A 22095-nucleotide genomic window follows, 5' to 3' on the forward strand; every position below is an offset into this window, starting at 1 on the left:
TTTTTATCAAAACAAAGCATTTGCGTGTTCCCCCCCGATTTCTACCCCTGGTTTCTATTGACACAAACTCCAGATGCTTCAGGAGAACCTCAGTTTCTTCAAGGGAAAACCGTTACAGTGACTTCTCCCTTCCCCCCCAACGACCTGCCTGCTTCAGCAGAGAGAGGGCAGTGACAACGGTGAAGGTGACCGTGCGTGCTCAGTTTGGGTGAGTGTGCTCAGTGCACCCAAAGTAGGGAATTGGGAGAGGGAGGTTTTTCTGTCGTTACAAGGTAAATGTCATTCTTTCGAAGCAGTCTGTGGCCTGCAAGACCCATCACTAAGGCCGTGCTGAAGAGCGAAGGCAGAGTCAGGCGTGTTATTGGCCACCTGTCATCTCATCTATGGGGGGGGTCTCAAGCTGGTGACAAAGATAGATGTTATCCATATACTCCTTCCCACCTAGACAAAAAACACCTCTGCCGTGGCTTGTTGATATAGGGGTGTGATCTTCACGTAGAGCACGCGTGGTCCTGATGGAAGTCCCGTATCAGACACTGATCATTTGGGTACCTTTACATTTATACAGCTGTAGCCTCATGCCCAATTTTCTATCTCCTTCGAAGGAGAAAAAAAGAGCTAGTGGGCACCACGGTCCACAATTGATGAATGACTTATATTTCACAGCATCCTCCACCCAAGGCAGTCTATTGGCTGGGTTACCTGCTGCGTAATAATAAAATTACTGCACACTTCAAAGCCCTGGATTCTCAGGCAGTGCGAGCCTTAATGTGAGTAGCCACTTACTCTGAGAGCAGTTCATAGGGGGCTTTGCAAACTCGGCGACTGCTCAGTGTAAGGGTGACAGAACCAGGCCCTCGAAGATTAAACTTCACAACATGTGTGAGGTACATAAATATTAGTATTCCCGTTTTACACAGGCGTAAATTGATGCAGAGGAGGCCACAGACCGAGTCAATGGCAGAGACAAGATTAAAACTCTGGAATCTTGCCTCCCTATTGGTTGCACTAAGCACCAGAGCACACTCCATTCCTGCCTAGAGGAATATTGTCTCCTAATGTACAACTGTGACCAAGCCTGTCTGCCCCGTAGCTGGGACATAGATGTTGCTTCTATTTCCTCTAGACATCCCTCCTCTATTGCAGGGGGAAAAGAGACCTCACCTGACCTTCATTTCCAAAACACAGACCTCGGCTACCTGAGCTAAAGGAGAATTCCCATTACTAATGCATCATACCAGGGCAGCTGTTCTCAAACTGTGGGTTGGGACCCGAAACTGGGTCATGACCCCATTTTAATGGGGTCCCCAGGACTGGCTTAGACTTGCTGGGGCCCAGGGTCAAAGCCCAAGCCCCACTGCCTGGAGTTGAAACCCTTGGGCTTCAGCTTTGGCTCCCTCACCCGGGCAGCGGGGCTTAGGCAAGCTCAGGTTTTGGTCCCCGTCCTGGGGTTGTGCAGTAATTTTTGTTGTCAACGGGGGGTCGCGGCGCAATGAAGTTTGAGAACCCCTGTACCCCTTTATTGCCCTCCAGCCACACAATAGTGGGAGCGTCACACAGAAGTCCATCCAGTAGAGGGCAGCAGTGCGCAGGCATATTAATTCCGTGCAACTTCCCAGAACACAAGAATGGCCATGCTGGGTCAAACGAATAGTCCACCTAGCCCAGTAGTCTGTCTGCCAACAGTGGCCAATTCCAGCTGTTTCAAAGGGGAATGAACAGAACAGGGTATTATCAAGGGATCCATCCCCTGTTATCCAGTCCCAGCTTCTGGCAATTAGTGGCTTAGGGACACCCAGAGCACGGGGTTGCCTCCCTGACCATCTTGGTTAATAGCTATTGATAGACCTAGCCTCCATGAACTTATCTCCCCACACGAATTCAGAGTTCAGGTTCAGTAGGCTCCCCCCAGAGGACCTCAAGGACCTGCTGAGACACAGCCAAGGCTGAAATCTAATCCACTCGCTTCATTATCCCAGGGCCGTGCAGGCAGGAGGCTCGAGTCAGACCGGACGATAAGCAGCTGTGTATTCTGGCCACATGCAGGTGCGTCTCTGGGGTTATCTCCACCAGGAAGCCTTTGGTCATTGGGTGAATCGCTGTTGTTACTCCACACATAACAGCTGAGTGTGATTAATAACAACAATTCCGATGCACACAGCAGGATGCTCCACCCGAGCCCTTTGCACACTCTAAACATGTTAATCAAACCCTTACACCATAACACATACCAGGGTATTACATCACCTTGTGGGCTGACATTCACAACACCCTGCTAGGCTGTGCCTTGTGTCCCAACTTGGGGCTGTGTCTACAATGCAGATAATTCTCTAGTACCTTTTGCACCACCCACAAAGCTGCCCTGAGGAATTCTGCCAGGTGTGGGAGGCAGGCCGGGTGAGGCACAGCAGGTGGAATGGCTGGGATGTGCCTCTGTAGCATTGCACAGGGCCATCGCTGCAGGGACACAAGTTATGGCAGCCGTGGCTGTTGCTCAGCTGGACTGGCCTTCTATAACCCCAGGCTAAGGGAGGCAACAGTAATCTCCCCCAGACTCTGCACTGGCCCATAACTAAAGTCAGGCTCCCCAGTGCACAGAGGAGGTTGCCTGCTGCTACACCCCTTAGCAGGGTGCTGGGTCTGTGCCCCTGGTGCCTGCAGAAGGAGTAAGACCATGGGCCCGTCTCCTCCACACTCATTTGAGTTGGCTGTACAGCTCGTTCAAGAACTGAATGCTTTGTTTCACCCTCCTTTCCTGTCCCCAGCACTTGCCCGGGCCCCACTCAGCTTCTAATCCCTCCTCTTCCTCCCCTGCAAGATCTGAGCCTGCTGTACCTCCAGACATGGCCGCAGCCTGAAGGATCCTGGAGTTAATTGCATCCCTTGCCCCACCAGCTACCCACTGCACTTCTCCCGCTGGTTCCTTCTGCAACCACACCATCCTGTGCTCCTAGCTATCCCGCCTCCTACCGACTGGGCCTTGGCCTAATGGCTGGATTGAGAAGCAACATCAGTAAAAGGTGGGTCTCATAGGGCAGGCAGGGCAGGGGGGTTGCTGCTGCCATGTGGGGGGATGGTTCATTACTCCAGGCAAGAGTACTGGCATGTTGTACCTCCCCACAACTGGATGCCCTCCATGATCCCTGGTACAGCACCCCCTGCCTGGGGAAAAAAGCAGGAGGCGGCCATGCCCCAGGAACCTGGCCAACTCTCTAGAAGGGCCTCATTTCCTTACATCTCTGGCTCTCTGTCCTTGGTGCATTATAATTCTCTGTGGATCTTGGCATAATCAGTGTGAATTTCCTCTGATGATGGGAGACCTGGTGTCTGCCTACTCTGAGGTTAGCTAAGGCTCCTGTGATGGGGTCATCTGGACACCAAGGAGAGGGATGACCTCCTTGTATCTCCAAGAACGTGCCTCCCACGTGCTCAGTCCCAAAATTCGGGGTTGCCCTGCAGTTTGGGATTTCATGCTGCTCACCGAATCGGATCACATGTCAAAAAGTCCCATGAGTTGCAAGGCCCTTCGCTACTGCTTCCTGCCAGGGAGTGACCCAACTAGAGCCCTGCCAAAGAGAGCTCTGATGAGGTCAGTGCAGCCTCCAGTGAGATCTGTGTGAACAAAGCCTTCGCTTTCCTTATGCAATTGGCTTTACTGGCTTTGGAACAGAAGAGGGCACCAGAACCCAACCCTTCACACCATCAAGACCTAGGCAGGATTATCAAGGGTTATCAAATTAAGCTAAATTGGTATCAGCCACTCTGAAACCAGTTTGAGTGCCCACACAAGGGGTTGCACAGATGCAACTAAATTGATTTAATTAAATTATGGGAGAGTCCTATAAAATTCAATAGAAAATGGTCACTTTTCTATAGAAAGACCAGGTGGGGGTGGTAATGTCTTTTATTGAACCAACTTCTGTTGTTGAGGGAGGCAAACGGTCAAGCTACACAGAGCTCTTCTTCAGGTCTGAAGAGGCATCTCTGCACCTCCTTTTAAAATGAAGATCAGATTTCACATCTTGTCAAAGACATTGCTAGAAAATGGTCTGTCCTGTCTCTCTCTCTCCCCCAGGCTGGATAAAAATCGACGATAGTTTTTGAAAATCTGTTTTGAAATGAAATCTGAATTTAATACTGAGTATATTAAGGACTAAACTTCTTATTTGAAAGGCCAGAGAAGTAAAACAGGCTGTGCTGTTTGCAAGCGCAATAACAGCAGCCAAAAAGCAAAGTGGGATGCGCCAGGAGGATGCAGAGCGAAAGAAATATTAGCTAGAAACAACCCAAAGCTGTATGGCCATTCCTCCCCTTCAGCTTGCTTGTTAATCAAATTTATTAATGTAATGACAAAGGCCCCACTGAGAATGGGGCCCTGACGGTCCCTGCCCCAAACAGCTTTAGACTCTAAATAGATTCTGATGTCATCCTGGCCAAGAAAAAAACCCCTCTTCTCCCCGCTGTTTCTGTGGGGTCCTGCCTGGTCCCTTCCCACGGTAGGGGAGACTGCATTTCAGCAGCAGCTGTACCTGTGTGTAGATAGCTTGTGAAGTGATTTGGGATTAAAGGGGCTAGGAGACTATACTAATCTCAGCCCCCATGCCGGACACCACCCCTATTTGGGACAGCACATATGCATGTGCTTAACTTTAAGCATGCATTTAAGTACTATTTACTTGAGACTTAAGCATGTGCTTAAATGCCGTCCTAACTAGGGATGGTTTCCTGAACTGGGACCATGGAACTGGGAGTCCAGAGTCAGTTGTGACTCTACGACTGTCCATGCAGCCCAAGTTCATGCAGCAAGACAGAGCTAGATCCCCTTGAAGCACAGGGCTGGAGCAGGGTAAGGGCAGCTTGCCTCTGCTCTGCTTGTTCTGTACAGAGACAGAGTCAATCTCCAGGGCTTCAGTTTGGCCCTACTAAGAGGGCAGACAGAGCCTCCTGTGCATTGATCACCCCCCCACCCCCGGCAGGACTGCATTGATTGCAGAGCATGAAGGTGGTAGAAAGCTGAATGGTGACAGGAGGCAAACAAGCCCCGTGGTGCATACAGTCTGAGCCTGTCCCTCACTCTTGTCCAATTACAGCTGGAACCCGGCACAGCATTTGAGGCAGGGGATGCGAGCGGCTTGACAACTACAGACAAGTGCGTATGTGACGGAGACAAAGCTGCAATCTAAGAGGTTTGCTCAGGAAGCATCCAGCAGGCCAATCCTCAGCTCCACTGAAATCAAGGCCGGTTTACACCGTCTGCTGGTCTGGTGCAAAGGGGAAAATGAAAGGGGGTTGGACTAGATGACCTCCTGAGGTCCCTTCCAATCCTGATATTCTATGATTCTATGAAATAGTAACCTGGACATTGGGGACCCGGGGCAGGGTGACCCTCAGGGAGTCTGAGAAGCAAAGTTCTGGCAATGTGGGGCCATGCCCAGCCGGAGCTGAGGATTCCAGCACAGACAGGAAGGATGCAGGGACCAGGAGAACACTGGGTAAGTGGTGAAGATACCAAGCGCCTCCCAAACCCTGCATGCTGGGGGTGGGCTGTAGAGTGCAGGGCTTTTCTGGGTTGGTATCCCAATGTCACGGGGACATTGCTGGAGACCCTTCCCTTTACATCGCCAGCACTCGGTGGTCACATCACCTGTGCCATGCCAGCCAGGAGTCGCTGGGAGGGAGGGGTGGCACAGAAATTGCTCCAGCAGCTCTACTCCGCCAAAGGGTTCCCTTGCACTGGGGGAATCCTCAAGTGGCTGGTTAAGTTGGCTTCAGAGAGCAGCATGAAGCAGCCTTAATGGCCTGGAGGATCTGGCCCCTGAGTTGTACTTACATCTACAAGCAGCCCTAATATCTGCTTGTGCTGGATCTTCCAGATGAACTAAAGTTGCGTGGGTCTGTAATGGGGTGGCCTGTCCCTTTAAAGACCAAGGGGCTTGGGGCCAGTCTGCCTGGCTCCATTGGCCCTGCCCTGCTACACCTGTGCAAGGCGTGAGATTAGAGGAGCAAAGCCCTGGGATGGCTGTTGGCGGGGGAGGAGAGCATATGGGCTTGTGCTGGTCTGAGGAACCAGAAGAACAGGGGAGCTGAAGCTGGGATGTCTGGGCCAGGAGGAAGCTGGTGAGGCCAGATGGGGGAAGGGGTATAAAGACTGGGCCCGAGGGGAGTCAGAGGCTTGTGGACTGAGCTAGAAGGAGGACAGCCTGGCAGTTAAGGGCTGGCTGGGGGGAGAGCAGAGGCTGTGCAGAGCCAGAAGGCAGGAGCACACGGCAGGCAGAGGCCTGTGGAAAGGCCAGGGAGTAACTCCCAGGAGGGGCTGAGGAGAGAACGCAGCCACGTGGGGATGGATGGGCTGGGCCTGGTGTGATGCTGGAGTGAAGACTTTGTGGTTACTTTGGGGATGCTGCTAGCCCAGAAGGGGTGGAACTCTCTAAAGCTGCTTGGCTAGGTCACCTGTATGGCAGGAGTTGGCTGGTCACTGCTGTGGGAAACTGAGGTGGGAGTGCTGCAGTGCTAGGTCATACCATCAGGGGGCGCTCTGGGAGGAGTCTATGACAGCTCCCCAGCAAAAACAACCTGCCGCTCATCACCTTTGGTTCCAGCCTGGGCTCTGAGTGAAACAGCAGCTGTCCCCTCCTCTACACGAGCACCATCCGTTTTTCAGCAGTACTGCCCCCCGGAAGTCCAAGGGCTCCTGAAAAATGAGTGCTGGGGTGAAATCCAAAAATACCATGTTGTCTCTAAAACACTGCCTCCCAAGCCCTGTGGTTCTCTCCTGTTTCAGTTTATTCCTGAACTCTCCAGACCTTTTTTCATTTTTAATCTCAGTGTTAGTTTACTGATTTGCTCAGGCCCCTAGGGTGCTGTAGTGAATAAAACACATACTATTCCAAAACAGGACAAGCGGCAACCTCACAACCACTGAACAGTGAAGAAACAGCTTAGAGTTGCCTGAAGCTTATGTTTCCATGGAGCAACTGTATCTAATGCCTTTCTCTTATGTATTTTTGTCAGCAGGGCTGTGACAACATAGCCAATAGGTGAAGAGGGGGGAAAAGAAGAGTCGCATAGAGTCTCAAGTAAGAATTACACTAAATGAAGCAAATAGACTAAGCCTAGAGATCCTGATTATTAAAATGACTTCCTGAGTGCTGCACCGCAAGTCAGGGGATGGGACAAAGTTGGGTGACCTTCTCCCTGTGAAATGTATTAGTGTTATCAGGGCTCTTCTAAATAGCGTCCTCAGGCCAAAATATTTCCAGTTACTCTTATTTATTAGTACTGAAGTAGCCTAGAGGCTGTGCCCCAGATCAAGGCTGTACGCACACAGTAAGAGACATCCCCTGCCACAAAGAGTTTACGAGGTAAGAAGGCAGATAATGGGTGGGAGAAAGGAGAGATTATCATCCCCATTTTACAGATGAGCAAGTGAGGCACAGAAAGACTAAGGACTTATCTACACTATTGCTTAATTCATGCAAACCAGGATGTAAATGTACCCTGCACCAGCTGGCTGCGCACTAGGAATCCATGTGGACCCTGCTGATGCACACTAACCAGTTCCCTAGTATGCTTTGATTTGCCCCACTTTAAAATGGGAGTAGCAAGGCAGGGTGTGAATTTGCAGTGCACTAGTTGCTCTGCACTAACTCCTCCTGTGGACACTCATTGCACACTAAAAGTGCCTTTGTCTGCTTTAGCATAATACTCTTTAAAGTGTGCAGAGCTAAACTCCCTGAGGGCACTTCTAATGCACAGTAAGAACCCTAGCTGAGACCCAAGGAGGCCTGATTGTCAGGGTGTGGATGCTCTATGCTTTCTGCAAATCAGCCCCTGTAATAGGTCTCATAGGGCACCAAAAATCACTAGCTGCTTTTGGAAATCTTGGTCTAAGTGAGTTGCCCAAGATCACCCACAAAGTCTGTGGCAGGGCCAGGACCTGACTGCAAACCTCCTGAGGCCCTGTCCAATACCTGAACCACTAGTCCCTCCTTCCATCAATGCTGTTAGGGATTTGGGAAAGGTGATAGCTGCTGAAGCTGAACATAAATACAGGTGCTGCATGGCTTATTATAGTCTTTTTTTAAATTGCTTTGTAAAAAGCTTCACATCACAAGAATACTCTGACCCTACCACCAGGAAAAATGCAAGGGGAATCTGTATCGAGCCAGAGCAATTTAATTTCTGTCTAAGGATATTATCTTTCCAAAAGGCTCCACTTCCAGTTATTTCCTGAAGTGTAGATTAAAGACGTGTGCACTGGGCAGTGCTGTCTGTTATGTATTCTCTGACAAACATTGCAGCCTGACACCTGTGCCATAGGTTTCTCATTCCCGTGCTCCAGGGTATTTAGCAAACATTTAAATCAGGGCTATGCCAAATGGATAAACAAGCACCTGAGTATCTGCAAAGTCTTTCACCTCTAAGTCACCATCTGGATCCAGGCCAGTTTGGTCGTGATTTGGAATTAGTCTGGTCTGACAGCAATTTGGGGAACTATTTGAGAGGAATTACTAGTCTCAGTAGTCCAGCTGTTGTTGGAAGTGCTTTGCAGACATGAGTAACTGCTCTGTATTATTCGGTTCTACTTACATGAGGGGTAACATCTTTTTTCTCTTCCAGTGAAGATGGTTGAGGAGGAAGGGATTGGGAAAAGTGTAAGAGAAGAGAAAACCAGACTGAGAAATCTGGCGTGGTGATAGAGGGCAGTATAAAATCCTCCAATAAGATAGATTCACTGGGTGACCTTGGCTGAGGCAGCCTACCACTTCTCTATCTCAGCTCTCCCCTCCGTATGGTGACAATGCTTACCTCCCGCACACGCCACGGTGAGGTGAATTAGTTACTGTTTGCATGGTGTTCACAGCAGGTACAGAACCAGATGAGAGCATTCACCACACTTGCCTCACAAGGGCACAGGGCAAGTGTTCATGGTGCAGTTAAAGATCCAAACAGTAAGGGTGAAAGGAAGTGTGGCTGAAATTACGATGATTATTCTCGCCCCGCTGCTAAGTGGTATCAGTTATCCAGGGTCTTGCAGGTAAGCATCCCAGTGGGGAAGAAATCAGCACTCAATGATGGGGAGTCTCAGTATATTCTAAGTGCAGCTTTTTATTTACATTAGTCCTGGAACAGAGGTGGTCACAAACAGCAGGCAGGGAATCCCTTCTTTTAGGAATCTCAGCCCAACATCAATATCCAATTGCCAGAGAGTAACTCTGCCTCAAGAATTGACTCTGACAGCAGTGGTAGAACAATGTGCGTAGTGGGGGTGCTGAGATCCATTGAACCAAATTGTAAACCCTGTGTATGATGGGAGCCACTTCAAACCAGAGGGTGCGGCAGCAGCCCCAGCACCCCTAGTTCCAGGACCTATGGACTCTGATCAAAGCCCAGAACAGTGCAAACTTTCCTGCTGTTCATGTGGCTCCCTCTACATGGAACCATGAAAATACCCAACTAACACCACAGTACGTCTTCCCAAGACTGAACATTTGCTCGCACGGTAAGAAAAAGAACTTTGAAGTCCATGTGTAACATGCCACCCATCATAACCTTATTAATTATTTGTTTTATTGTAGTGTTTAGAAGCCCCAGTTAAGATCAAGGCCCTGTCATGCTAGGTGCAAGCACACAGAGGCAGCCTCTGCCTTGAAGAGTTCAAAAAATGGCTTTCCATGAGTCTGTCCTTCTGATCGACAGAGGAAACTCCTCCCTTTTCACCCTTCCACCCCATTCTAAAGCACTGGTGGGCTTGTGTTGCTCCAACAGTCGTCCAAGCAGAGCACACATTGTACCTAATTCGGACCTTCTCTTTGTGTTGCCATGGAACCAAGTTGTTTGAAGCTGCAGCTCCAGCCAGATATGACAGGCCCAAAAAGAAAGCTGACATGACAGCACAGACTTGCTTGGGTATTTTCTGTTCTGTAACTTTAAATCGTGGGTCCCCACTGGAAACTTGTCTTGTGACCTCATTCCCCATCTTTGGGTGGCACACAACACATCTGCCCTGTTACCATTGTCAATTAACCAAGTTGGAGAGCAAGGAGCTGCCTCTCACGGAGGACGGAGCAGCCAGGGATGAACCCCCGCATCTGATGGCTGTGCTGAGTAGCTGCATTGCCCAAGAGTTCCCCGAACCTCTCACTCCCTGTGCAAATGCTCAGGATGTATTTCATGCACTGGCTGGGGGATTGTCCTCCTTTGGTTTGCAAACCAGAACAGTGAATGGTATTTTCCCCACATGTGTCCGCCAGCCCTTCATTGTTTGGAAAGTTCGGCCCTGAAGAACTCTGTATTGAATTGCTGAGGGCGTGGGGAAGAGCGCCCCACTCTATAGGATATGTGCTGGATGCAGGGATTGCTCCTCAGCAAGTCTTGGTGCATCATTCTTGTCAGCCAGTTGTCGTGACCTGGCATGCACGTGTGTGCACATGCTTGCACACCATCGCCCTCCACTGGATAGAATCAGAAGTGCTTGGCTGTGTGGCAGCTGACTCTTTGCTGCTCAGCGTCTCTGTTAGCTCAAGCAGCTTGTGCTCTATGGAGCAGGAGAACTGGAGTGCTCCCCTGGCTGACACTGATGTACCAAGTGATCACAGGGAACAGGATACAGACAACTAGGAAATCCTGGCTATTCACAGATGTGTTATGCTATCAGCTGTCCTGATTTCCAACAGCTGAAGTGGAGAATCTGGCTCTGTCCTGTGCATGTCACCAGGCCTGTCCCACTGGGGAAGCGGAAGTGATAGAAATCACTGAGAGCTCTCTCACAGGCTCTGTAGGATCCTTGGACCGCTGTGTTTAGTAATGCCCATAGACAACCCCTCTATTAAAACTCATTGAGGTATTGGAATGGCCAGGAAGCAGAGTCCTACCCTAGTCTGCTTTGGGGCCAAATCTTCCAGCATTTACTCAGACAAGACCCTGCTGAAGTTAACAGGAGCATTGCAAAGGAAGGACTGAATGCAAGAACCATGATAGTCTAGGGCTGCTGCTGGTGGTATAGTCTGCGAAGCAGGGGGGCAAGGGCAGAGCCATGGCTGCACCCACTTCCTCAAGAAACAGTACCCCTGTCTACCTTCAATATTAAATGGTCTGTTTTGAGTATAGAGAGCTCGATGTTCCTGTATCATCATTTGTCCATAAAGCGTTGCTTTGGAGGTGGAACGTAGCATTCAGGGTCTCCCTGTGTTTTTTACTCTGATGTATGAATGCCGTTTCATTTTGGAACAGTCCCTTTTGCTGAGAAATAGGGAGTGGGACGTGATCTGAATGCATATGGGGGGAATTTGACATTCCGACTCTCAATTCCTCATAATTGCCTTCACTTTGACGTGAACCAGTCTCCTGTTCTGATTTCTCCTGTCGGCGTCCCGTCTCCCTTAATCTCTTTTGTTGCTTTAATTCATTTTTTTTTTTTTTTTTGTAAACTGCCTCCTAGGCATTTTGCCAGCTTTTTGTGCAGATAAGATACAGAATGGTTCTGATTGGTTTTCTAATGGCAGTCTCTATTGTTCCAGTCCCTAATCACATGTAATTAGGTCCTGCCGGCCTTGATCTGCTGATAGGGATGATCATAGTATCATAGAAATGTCAGGCTGGAAAGGACCTCCAGAGGTCATCTAGTCCAGCTTCCTGCCCTGAGGCAGGACCAAGTAAACCCAGGGCCAGTGTAACCACTAGGCGAACTAGGCAGCCGCCTAGGGCACCAAGATTTGGGGGTGACAAAAAGCGGTGCCCCCCAATTTTTTTTTACACTATAGCTCCCAGCTGGGGGACGCCGTGGCTGACAGCGGCAGGGGAAACAGTGCAGCCGGCAGCACCTCCCCCTGCTCCTGGGGGGCTGCCAGCCAGGGTGACACAGCCAGACACACACCTACATCTTCCTGCCTCCTGCTCTGAGCCAGCCTCTCCCTCCCCACTCCCCAACCCCCTCCACACCTGGTACCTCCTCCTCCCCCGCCCCACGCAGCGCCCAGCCAGGCGGGACTTTTGACCGATGAGATGGCCGAATCTCCAGCTGGCTTTGTCTCTCTTGGGGATCCTGTGGATCACTGCTCTCCTCTTCTTGGGGGCAAGGAGGAGACTGGAGGTGGCAGGACTCGAAGGGCAGATGCCAAAGGTAACAAGCACCTGCTTCTCTTCAGGGACTGGTGGCTGGGGTCCAGCCTGGATCGGCGTGAGGGGGCTTTGCAAGAGCACTGTGGTGTGCCCAGCTGTCCCGCAGGCTAGAGCCCCTGCAAGTGGCCACAGGGAAATGCCCCGAGCACACATGCAGCTTTGAGAACAGTCACATGTGGGAGAACCGCTTGGTTCGGTGCCCTCCCTCCCCCTGTGCTCATGCTGTACGCCAGGCTTGGGGAACTGAGTGCCAACTTCTTTGCAACAGTTTCCCAGTGAAGTCCCTTAGGCTCTTACTTCCCTTAGAGAAGGCAACCAAACCAGGGCATGATGCACTGAGAGCATCATCACCAGTGCCTTACATTTCTCCATTAAACCCCTGCCACCATTTCTTCCTGTTCCCACCCCACCCCGAAGGGTTTTTAATGTAGGGCTGGAGGAGTGAACAGGATTGCACGGCAGCCTAGCGATAGCCCAAAGGCCAGCAGCTTTTGCTGTGACGGGGCTGGAGATTAGCTCGCTGGATTCCTTGCAATCCGTGGGAGTTTTGCCTGAGTAAGACCTGAAGTGCTCAGCATCTCTGAAAATCAGGCCCAGAATGACACTGACGTCTCTGCCCTGGGCCAGACGCTCTGAGTAAGGGGCTTCAGCAGCGATTGGCGGGGGGCAGAGTAAAGCAACCAGGACGGTCATGATGGAGGCTGGAACTCTGTCCTCACCTCACACCTGTGGGGAAGACAGGCCTTCAGACACCCACTCCTGCCTGCATTACACTTTCCAGCCCAGGAGCAAGGAACCATTTCACACCTTAGTGCTGGGGGGAGCTGAAGCCCAGAACAGGGAAGTAACTTGCCTGAAGTCATCCAGTGAGTTGGCGCCAGGGTGGAGAATAGAAGTCAGATCCCAGCTCTGTGCTCTGATCCCCAAAACAGCCCTTTCCAGATCCATGGCAGGGGGAGGGGAGGGCAGGAGGGACTCTAGCCACCTGCAAGAGGCCCAAGGCCATTTATTTTCATTAAATATGTAGACTAAATAATTAAATTAATAAATTTTCAAGCCGAACGTGTATTAATTTTAATGAACAATGCCACATTATGCAGTATTCATTTTTGAAAGTTTATAATAAGCGATGCTCCGGGGGGAGGGGACAGGGAGCACAAGGTGGAAGTTTCGCATAGAGTGCAAAATATCCTTGCACCGGCCCTGAGTAAACCTAGATTATCCCTGACAGATATTTGTTCAGCCTGTTCTTAAAACCCTCCAATGACGGGGATTCCACCACCTCCCTTGGAAGCCTGTTCCAGTGTTTAACTATCCTTATTGTTAGACAGTTTTTCCTAATATCCAACCTCAGTCTCCTTTGCTGCAGTCTAAGCCCATTACTTCTTGTCCTACCTTCAGTGGACATGGAGACCAATTGATCCCCGTCCTTTTTAGAACAACCCATAAAGGATTTCAAGACTAATATTAGATGCCCTCTCAGTCTTTTTATCTGAAGACTAAACATGCCCAGGTTTTTAAGCCTTTCTCCATAGGTCAGGTTTTCTAAACCTTTTCTCATTTTTGTTGCTCTCCTCTGGACACTCTCCAATTTGTCCCCACCTTTCTAAAGTGCGGGGCCCAGAATTGGACCCAGTACTCCAGCTGAGGCCTCACCAGCGCAGAGCAGAGTGGAACAATTACCTCCAGGCAGTACAAGCCTCCGCAGGAGGAGTTGTATTGTGGTGGCACCCAGAGGCCCTGACCAAAGATTGTGCTAAGTGCAGTGCACACGCATGATAAAAAAGACAGTCCTCACCCCCAAAGAGCCTACAAATGAGCCAATGCACAGCTACCCCCGGTGGCAGCATTTAAGGGACAGGCCCCTCCCTTTGTCCGAAATCTAGCCTACATTTTTAAGAGTTTCTGCTGCATACTGGTCCGCTCCAGCAGTACACGGCTGCTTATTCCTCCCTGAACAACCTCTTGCTGGAGGTTACTTAGAGATCACGGTCCACTGAAATAAAACTCCCATTGCAGTAGAACAAGGACATGCCCGACTCAAAGCCGTGAAGAGAAGGCCTACCTATCAACAGCAGCGTAGCCGGTCAGACACGGCTTTGGCAAGTTGCGTGCCCTGCATGTCCGAACCCCTCAGATATATACCCTCCCCGGCTCTCTACATGCCCACGCCTGGCTTCCCATGCCTACCCTGCTATTTTTAGCAGGATAATATCCTGTTGCCTCCGGCTGTCCCTTCTTCCCCTGCCACGGGAGGGTGATGCAGCCCCAGAATACAGGACATCCAGGTACTTCCGGAAGGGCATGGCCCCAGCCCTGCCAGTGTGGCTCGGCATGCATGGTGCATGCCAGGTCACGCCAGTGGGGTTGGGGGCAGAGCAGCATGCACTGCAAAATGGCATCCTGTGTCTCCCACAATGAACCCAGACCATGGCCCCTTTTCTATCAGTACCGGACAGGGACAAACCTCAGAAAACTGAGACTGGCTGGCTTCAAACCAGCCAAGAGGCCTGCCCAACTGCTAGTGCCCTGCCCCGTAGCCAGAGCCGTTCCCTGGGGCGTACAGCTCACACGCCATGCCTGTACGCCATACGCTTCTGCGTGCAGACCGAGCTGACGTCAGTGGCTGGCTTCACTGTCCTACGTGTGTGACTTACCCTGAGGTTTAAAAAAAAGGCACCGTTTTGAGCAGTGAAGTCGAGGCCCCAGTAACGCATCAGAGCGCTGCCGGATTGGTGGTTGGTGCCTTGCAGCATCCGTGCTAGGAGGTAGTCTGCAGGGAGCAGCGCTCCTCCCTGGGGTGGACACCGCGGGGTGTTGACGAGTGCTAATGTGCTGAACTGGCTCCCCGAGCATCAGTGGTTACAGAGGCCTCGTGTTACGGGTTTCCCCCCAGCCGGGAGCTGGCGAGCAACGGATCTAACGTGCCTGCGGACAACTCAGAAAGTGACTGTGTCAGGGGGATAAACTGAGTGTTACAGGGAAACCCAAACTGGCCTGGGGAAGAGACTGAGGGGAATCCAGCTGGGGGGTGAGCCAGGGGGCTGTGCTGTGGGGTGGGGAGGTTCCTGTGCTGTGTGAGGGAGACGGGACAGCCAGGGGGTGAAGGCAGTGTGGTGGAAGGGGCGCCCGAGGGCAGGGGAGAAGGAGGCAGGTGTGTGGAGGGCAGTGGGCATTGGGGAGGGAGCTGGTGAGGCCTATGACAGGAGGGAGGGGAGAGGCAACTGTCCCAGCCCGGCAGTCGGAGCAGGCACTTGAGGCACAATGGCCTGGGGGAAGCTTGCATGGCTGCAGCCCCGGTCGCCCCTATTCTAGGCACAGAAGCTTGGTCTCCGGGGCTAACGATCCAGCCTTTCGCGAGCACGACGTTCAGAGTCTCAGACAGAAAAGAGACGAGGCTGCTGCTCCGTCCCCAGCTCAGGCACCGTGCTGGGCCCCGCAGCCCTGGGGAAGCCCGTGCCTCGTTCTCAGGGCTAGGCTGCAGTCCAAGCGTCGGCCTTCACTTTGAACGCCCCGGCTTTCAATGGCTTAGAATCCCAGCTTGCTGGCCTGCAGATGGGCAGCTCTGGTGCCTTTAAAATAGTTGCAGGTGGGCAGTAACGCTGGGGTCAGGACTGAGCCCTTAGTGCCAAATCCTGGTGTGAGGGTGGTTTCCTTTCTACGGTCACTTACAGCACAGCAGGGCATCCAGGGAGGGGCAGTTCACAGGTTACATCACAAGAAACTCACCTGGCTCCTTGCTTTCAGAATTCCCTTTGCAAACTTCTCTATAGAATTATATGGATGTAACTAAAGCTCCCGCTCCCTTCTCCACGAATGCCCAACCGTGACTTCTCCTATAGCTTCTCCGCGCAGCTCCCAGAAGCAGCGGCATGTCCCGCCTCTGCCTTCTGCGCATAGGGGCAGCCAGCTCCGCACACTATCCCCACAGCTCCCATTGGCTGGCAACCGTGGCCAATGGGAGCTGCAGGGGCAGCACCTGCTAATGGGGCAGCATGCTCCAAACCCCTTTGTCCTAGCTGTGTGTGTTTTCTACCCTTCTCAGTCTGTTTCTGATTGTTTCTCTCTCTCTCTCTCCTTGTCCCATATCTGTCCCCCACACCTCTTTATCCCCAAAGCAAATTCAGTAAACACCCCTCCTCCCGAGGCATTAGCATTCCCGTGTGGCCTTTGTCCTGGAGACCGCTACTGCTTCTTGAAGATCACTTCTTACATTTAACCCAAACGAAGGGCCTCTGAGCCATTCGTCAGCATAAGGGGTTTTATCCCCCAATAGAACAAAATAAATTCTGATTATTCCTTACAGGTTGCTGGCAATGTGAGTAAGAACCCTAATGAGAATAGCTGGGTCTATAACAGCCTCCCATGAAGGTGCTTCAAACCCCAAATTAGGCATTCTCTGATGTCCTTCTGTTTGTCCGTCCCTTCCGGGACTTGGAGCAAATGTTCCGGGAAACCAACACACCATAAACCAGACTTTTACCAATCTGGAGTCGCTCTGTTGATTTTACGCCAAGATAAGTGGGAGCAGAATCTGGCCCAGCAAGCTGCCTCTTTTGTCAGTGGAGTAATTGGGTGGATGAAATACCTGCTGAGAGATATCTGTGTCAGAAAGGAGTTCTCCCTGATTGCAAACAGTGCTGTATAGACAGAATAATCTGAGTAGGGCGCCCACTGCATTCTCGACATAAGCACTGGCCTTTTATTTGTGAATTGTGGGCCCTTACTGGTTTTTTAACAGAGCCTGAATTCCATGACAAGGAAGCTACAATTTGCAATGCCTTGTTACATAGCTACACACTGTGTGGTGAAATGGCTCAATTAAAAACATACAGGAGTAGTTCCGTAATAAGAGGTCATCTTTCCCTATTTAATTCAAATAAATCTATGCCAACCTCCACGAAAGGGTGACCAGAAAGCTCATGTGATTTCATAGGCCCTTCGCCATTCCAGCTCCTAAAATCAGCTTGCTTCCCACTGCAGGAGACTCAAAGCACTTTGTGATCTCAGATGCCTCAGTTGAAACAGGGTTAGTGGTCCCTTAAATTAAATGGGGCCCAGAGCTCCGGTTCTACCAGGTGCATCTGAGTTTAGTGTGATGACGCGGGCGGGGCTGTTATAAATGAGAGACAACAGCCCAAAGGCAAGTGAGGGAAGACCAGGGGGCATCCAGTGAAGGGGAGAGAGTGCAGAAGAAGAGTGGAGTTGGCCTGAGAGCTTAGTGGTGAGAGAGGTCATAGCAGAAGGCATTTGTGTGGGGCCCACGTACAAACTTCCCCAGGCCAGAGGGAGCTGAAGGCTGGGAGATGCAGAGGGAGATGCCTGCTGGCTCTTTGAGCCAGAAGCTGGAGGCCCCAAAGGGCTGATGATGGGGGAAGGATGGAGAGGTGAGTCTGCTGTGTCTCCAGGCAAGAGGTGGAAACATACCTGAGAAGGAGACAAGATGGAGAAGCACCCCAGCTAGAGGGGCTGGGGTGAGAACTATCAGAGCCATAGCTGAGAGCTGGACTGTGGGGAGAGATGCCAGAACTTTTCTTGGTGTTGATGGACTGTTGGGACTTGTTTTTGACTGTGCTGGGCACTATTGGTATGGTTGTGGGACCTTTTGTAATAAATTCACCCCACTAAGGGCTACGTATGCTCTGAAAGCTTGCCATGGAGTTCCTGGAGTCTCTGGAAGAAAAGGGGAAGTGAGGCAGGGGCACCACTTGTGCCATAGTCTGCTGCAGGCAGGGCCCATCATGTGACACTAGTATTTAAATTCTCACCATCCACTTCTAGGGATGCACTTCAGTGGTGAAGCCTGGGTAGCTCGGTAGCCTGGATAGTTATGGCGATTGGCCATGGAATACTGTGTCTACTCTAGAAGATCACATGGCTGAATGTGGAACAGGTCAGTAGCGGCTGGGGGTCGCTGACCTCCAGTGGCGCCTTAGTAAATCCTGTGTGAAACGAGTTGGTGGTCTCACCTGAATGAGTGACCACATCACAGTACCCAACACTACAATGCCCCACCCCCCTCAGCAGTATTAGCTAAGACTAGAGCTCAAGCACTGAATGGGCATTGAGGTTTGAACACCTCTCTGATCCTTGAGGTAAGAAGTGGGGCATGTTGACCAAGGAGGGAGGCGGGGTGTAGGGGCATGAAGCTTGTTCTGCTGCTGTCCATGCTCTTCTATGGATAAATACTGCACTCTGGATTCCGGAGCTGTAAAGCAAGCACCTTTCACAAACAAAGCCTGAACCTAGTAATTTCCGAGCATGTGAGCGAGGAGCACTTTATAAAGAAATGTGTCTCTTGCCTTGAAGAAGGTGGCCATTTACTTGTCCCTGGATCGACATCAGCCACTCAACCCCATTTCCAGCTGTCAGATCATCCCTGACAATAGCAGAAAGTAGCTTGAACATGTCTATGTGCACACCACTCCGCACCTTTCCACCTCTTCTGAGCCAGCGCCACAGGGAGGCTAATGGTTCAAAATGGAATAATATAAGGGCAGAGGTATTACTACACAGTGTCTAGTAAGTCTCTCACTCCAGCTAATGCTGGATGTTTCGGAGAAAGCATAAAACCTGCAACCTACAACAATACCGGAGAAGAGGGGAAATTCTTCCTTAGCCGAGCCAGTGATCAGCTTATTCCTAAAAGCATTAGGGCTCACAGCTTTTATAATGTTGTGTTCTGTGCTGGACCAAATCCCACCACTTAGTTGTTATCATAGCAGCCCGGTGGCCATTTGAAAACCCATATGGCACATTCTGATGATCAATGCGTGAACTGAATTTCTGTCGGAAGCTCCCTGGAACTAAAAATGGTCTTTTCATGACCAATCAGTGAGAACATGTGGAGATACTTTTGGTTGGAAGTTGGGATTTGAACCATGCTTAGGTGAATTATACCAACCACAGGCCTGATTCTCAGAGCTTCTGGGTGCCCCCAACCCGACAGAGTTTGACTGGGGCCATGGATTCTCAGCACTGCTGAAAGTCGGTCCCTATCTCTTTTTGCAGGGAGGGTCACAGGGTTCACAAACCTAGCTCGACTTGCAAACCTTTCCATCCTTTAATGTAAACCCATTTTTCCCCCAAAGGAGATGCAGTGTAAAAATATAGCGTCAGATCCTTAGCTGGTGCAAATCGGCATATGCTAATTTACAGCACGTCAGCGTCTGGTCTGAAATGTGTTGGTCCAATAAAAGATATTCTCTCATTCTCCTTGTCTTTCTAACTAAAGGCTGTTCTGCGTAGGGCCAGAACTCTCCCAGTGAGACTGCCACAAGCAGGAACCCTATGTACAATATACAGACTATTTATGTTCTCATTAAGGTTTTTCTGTCTACTCCTTTTTTCAGTGTCCCTGTGTTATTTCACTCTGCCCTGTCTCTGCTCCATTTCTTACCCTGTCTTTCAATTAATGTGCAAATGGGTTTAAATTAAGTGGAAGAAGAACAATTCCAATGTAAGCCTTCCCTTGCAACCATTGCAACACTGAGCTAGTGCAGGAGAGCCGGAAAATGAAACATATATTCACGGGTGAAACCAACCAGGTTGCTTTTGCTGTCTAAATGGAAAGAAATGTAGAAAGTAAGCCAACAGCTTGGATGGTAAAAGGTAAATTAATCTGGTTTTAATTCAGTTTTAGTACCCCAAAGACAAAAATTTCAAAGCTAGGTGCCTAAAATTAGGCTCCTAAATCTATAGTTAGGCATCTACAAATAAAATTTACTTTGGTGCTAAATATGAGTTTGGGAGTTGTCATAAAAATAAAGGGAAGGGTAACCACCTTTCTGTATACAGTGCTATAAAATCTCTCCTGGCCAGAGGCAGAACCCTTTCACCTGTAAGGGGTTAAGAAGCTAGGATAACCTCGCTGACCAAAATGACCAATGAGGAGACAAAATACTTTCAAAGTTGGGATGGAGGGGCGGGAACAAAGGGTCTGTCTGTCTGTGTGATGCTTTTGCCGGGAACAGATCAGGAATGCAGTCTCAGAAACTCTGTTAAGTTAGTAAGTAATCTAGCTAGAAATGTATTAGATTTCCTTTTGTTAAGTGGCTGGTAAAATAAACTGTGCTAAATGGAATGTATATTCCTGTTTTTATGTCTTTTTGTAACTTAAGGTTTTGCCTAGAGGGATTCTCTATGTTTTGAATCTGATTACCCTGTAAGGTATTTACCATCCTGATTTTACAGAGGTGATTCTTTTACCTTTTCTTTCATTAAAATTCTTCTTTTTAGAACCTGATTGATTTTTCATTGTTCTTAAGATCCAAGGGTTTGGGTCTGTGTTCACCTGTACAAATTGGTGAGGATTATTACCAAGCCTTCCCCAGGAAAGGGGGTGTAAGGGCTTGGGGGGATATATTGGGGGAAGACATCTCCAAGTGGTCTCTTTCCCTGTTATTTGTTTAACACACTTGGTGGTGGCAGCATAGGGTTCAAGGACAAGGCAAAGTTTGTACCTTGGGGAAGTTTTTAACTTAAGCTGGTAAGAATAAGCTTAGGGGGTCCTTCATGCACGTCCCTAGAGTTCAGAGTGCAGAAGGAACCTTGACAGGAGTCTAACTTTAGGTTGCCAGATTTGGAAATTTTGACTGAATGTTAGTAGCATAGACACTTAATGATTTTAAAGCATGGTGCAAGTTCACCCCTGTTGTAACTCCATTGGGGCTTACAGCAGGGATGGATTTGACCCTGTGATTTGATTTGATTTAAATCTGACTGTGCCCTTATAAATGGGAAAAGGAGAAGAATCCAGAGGGATTCTCTCTCCTTCTCAAGATCTGGTTGCAATCCAGATACATTTGCTGTCAGAGTGCAAAACCAAATCAATAAACTATAAAAGCAATAAGAACTAAATCCAGATTCTTTTGACGTCAAAGGAGAGTTTTGCAATTGACTGCAATTTGATGGGGTCAGGATGTGGCCTTTAAAAGAACAAATTGAGTTGAGCATACCTGGGGCCTCCTTCTTCCCTTGGGAATTGTCTATGTATCTTGAATTATAATCTTGGTAACTAATGCAACTGTAACAACTAGTGCAGACAAGACACACAGCTGCCTAGTTTTATGCAGCTCTGTGCCTGACAAGTCATTGATCCTCCGGCACACCCCCTGCCTCAGGCAGCAGTGGCAGGGTACTCGGAGGGGCTGTGGCTAGGTGCTGGGTGACAGCATCTGCAGGCCTAGAATTGGGAGTCTAGGGCCAGGACTGAGACCCTCACTGTCTATCTTTTCCTTCTGTCGCCTCCTCCCCTCCAGCTGCTCCTTCCTTACCCACTCAGATCCAGCAGGGTAACAGAGAGATGAGATGCAAAGAGGCCACCTTGCTACCTGCAGAACAGATGCTGAAGCAGCCTCCAGCAGAGATGGGGAGCAGAAGCTGCAGGCCATCCCTGATGCCCCTCTGGCTGCATGAGGATCCAGCTGGGCTGCGGGAAAGTTAAGCAGGACAGGGATGCCAGAGCTGAGAGCATCACTTCACAGTCCAGAGGACAGACACGTTTGCTGCTAGCTGTGTTTAAACTGTGGCGCCAACCTTGTCATTACACAGCCAGCTAGCAGGATTTTAAAGTGGTTACACAGTGCCCACACTGGGTGCTAATGGTGTTTTGAAATATTGTAGCTACTTTGAATGTTAAACCCACATTTTTTCCTAGTCAAGTCAGCTCCCCTAGGGTTAAATATGGACCAGCAGCAAATGCTAGTGCCCTGCTTATGCTAGACCTGACAAGCGTGATCATTAGCATGTGTTAACACAAGATTGTAATTCCACATGTAGACAAACCCTGACATTTGTGCCTGAACTATGGGACGTTCTGGGCAAAAATGGAAGTGAGAAAGACACTGTGATCCAGTGGCTGAGGCGTAGTCAGCTGAGAGGTGGCAACCTGAATTCAGATCCCTTTGCCACATCAGGCAGAAAGGGAAGTTGAACCCACATCCTGGGTGAGTACCTTAAGCACTGGGCTAAAGT

This window comes from Lepidochelys kempii, chromosome 13, assembly GCF_965140265.1.
Source record: "Lepidochelys kempii isolate rLepKem1 chromosome 13, rLepKem1.hap2, whole genome shotgun sequence".
Taxonomy (NCBI): Eukaryota; Metazoa; Chordata; order Testudines; family Cheloniidae; genus Lepidochelys; species Lepidochelys kempii.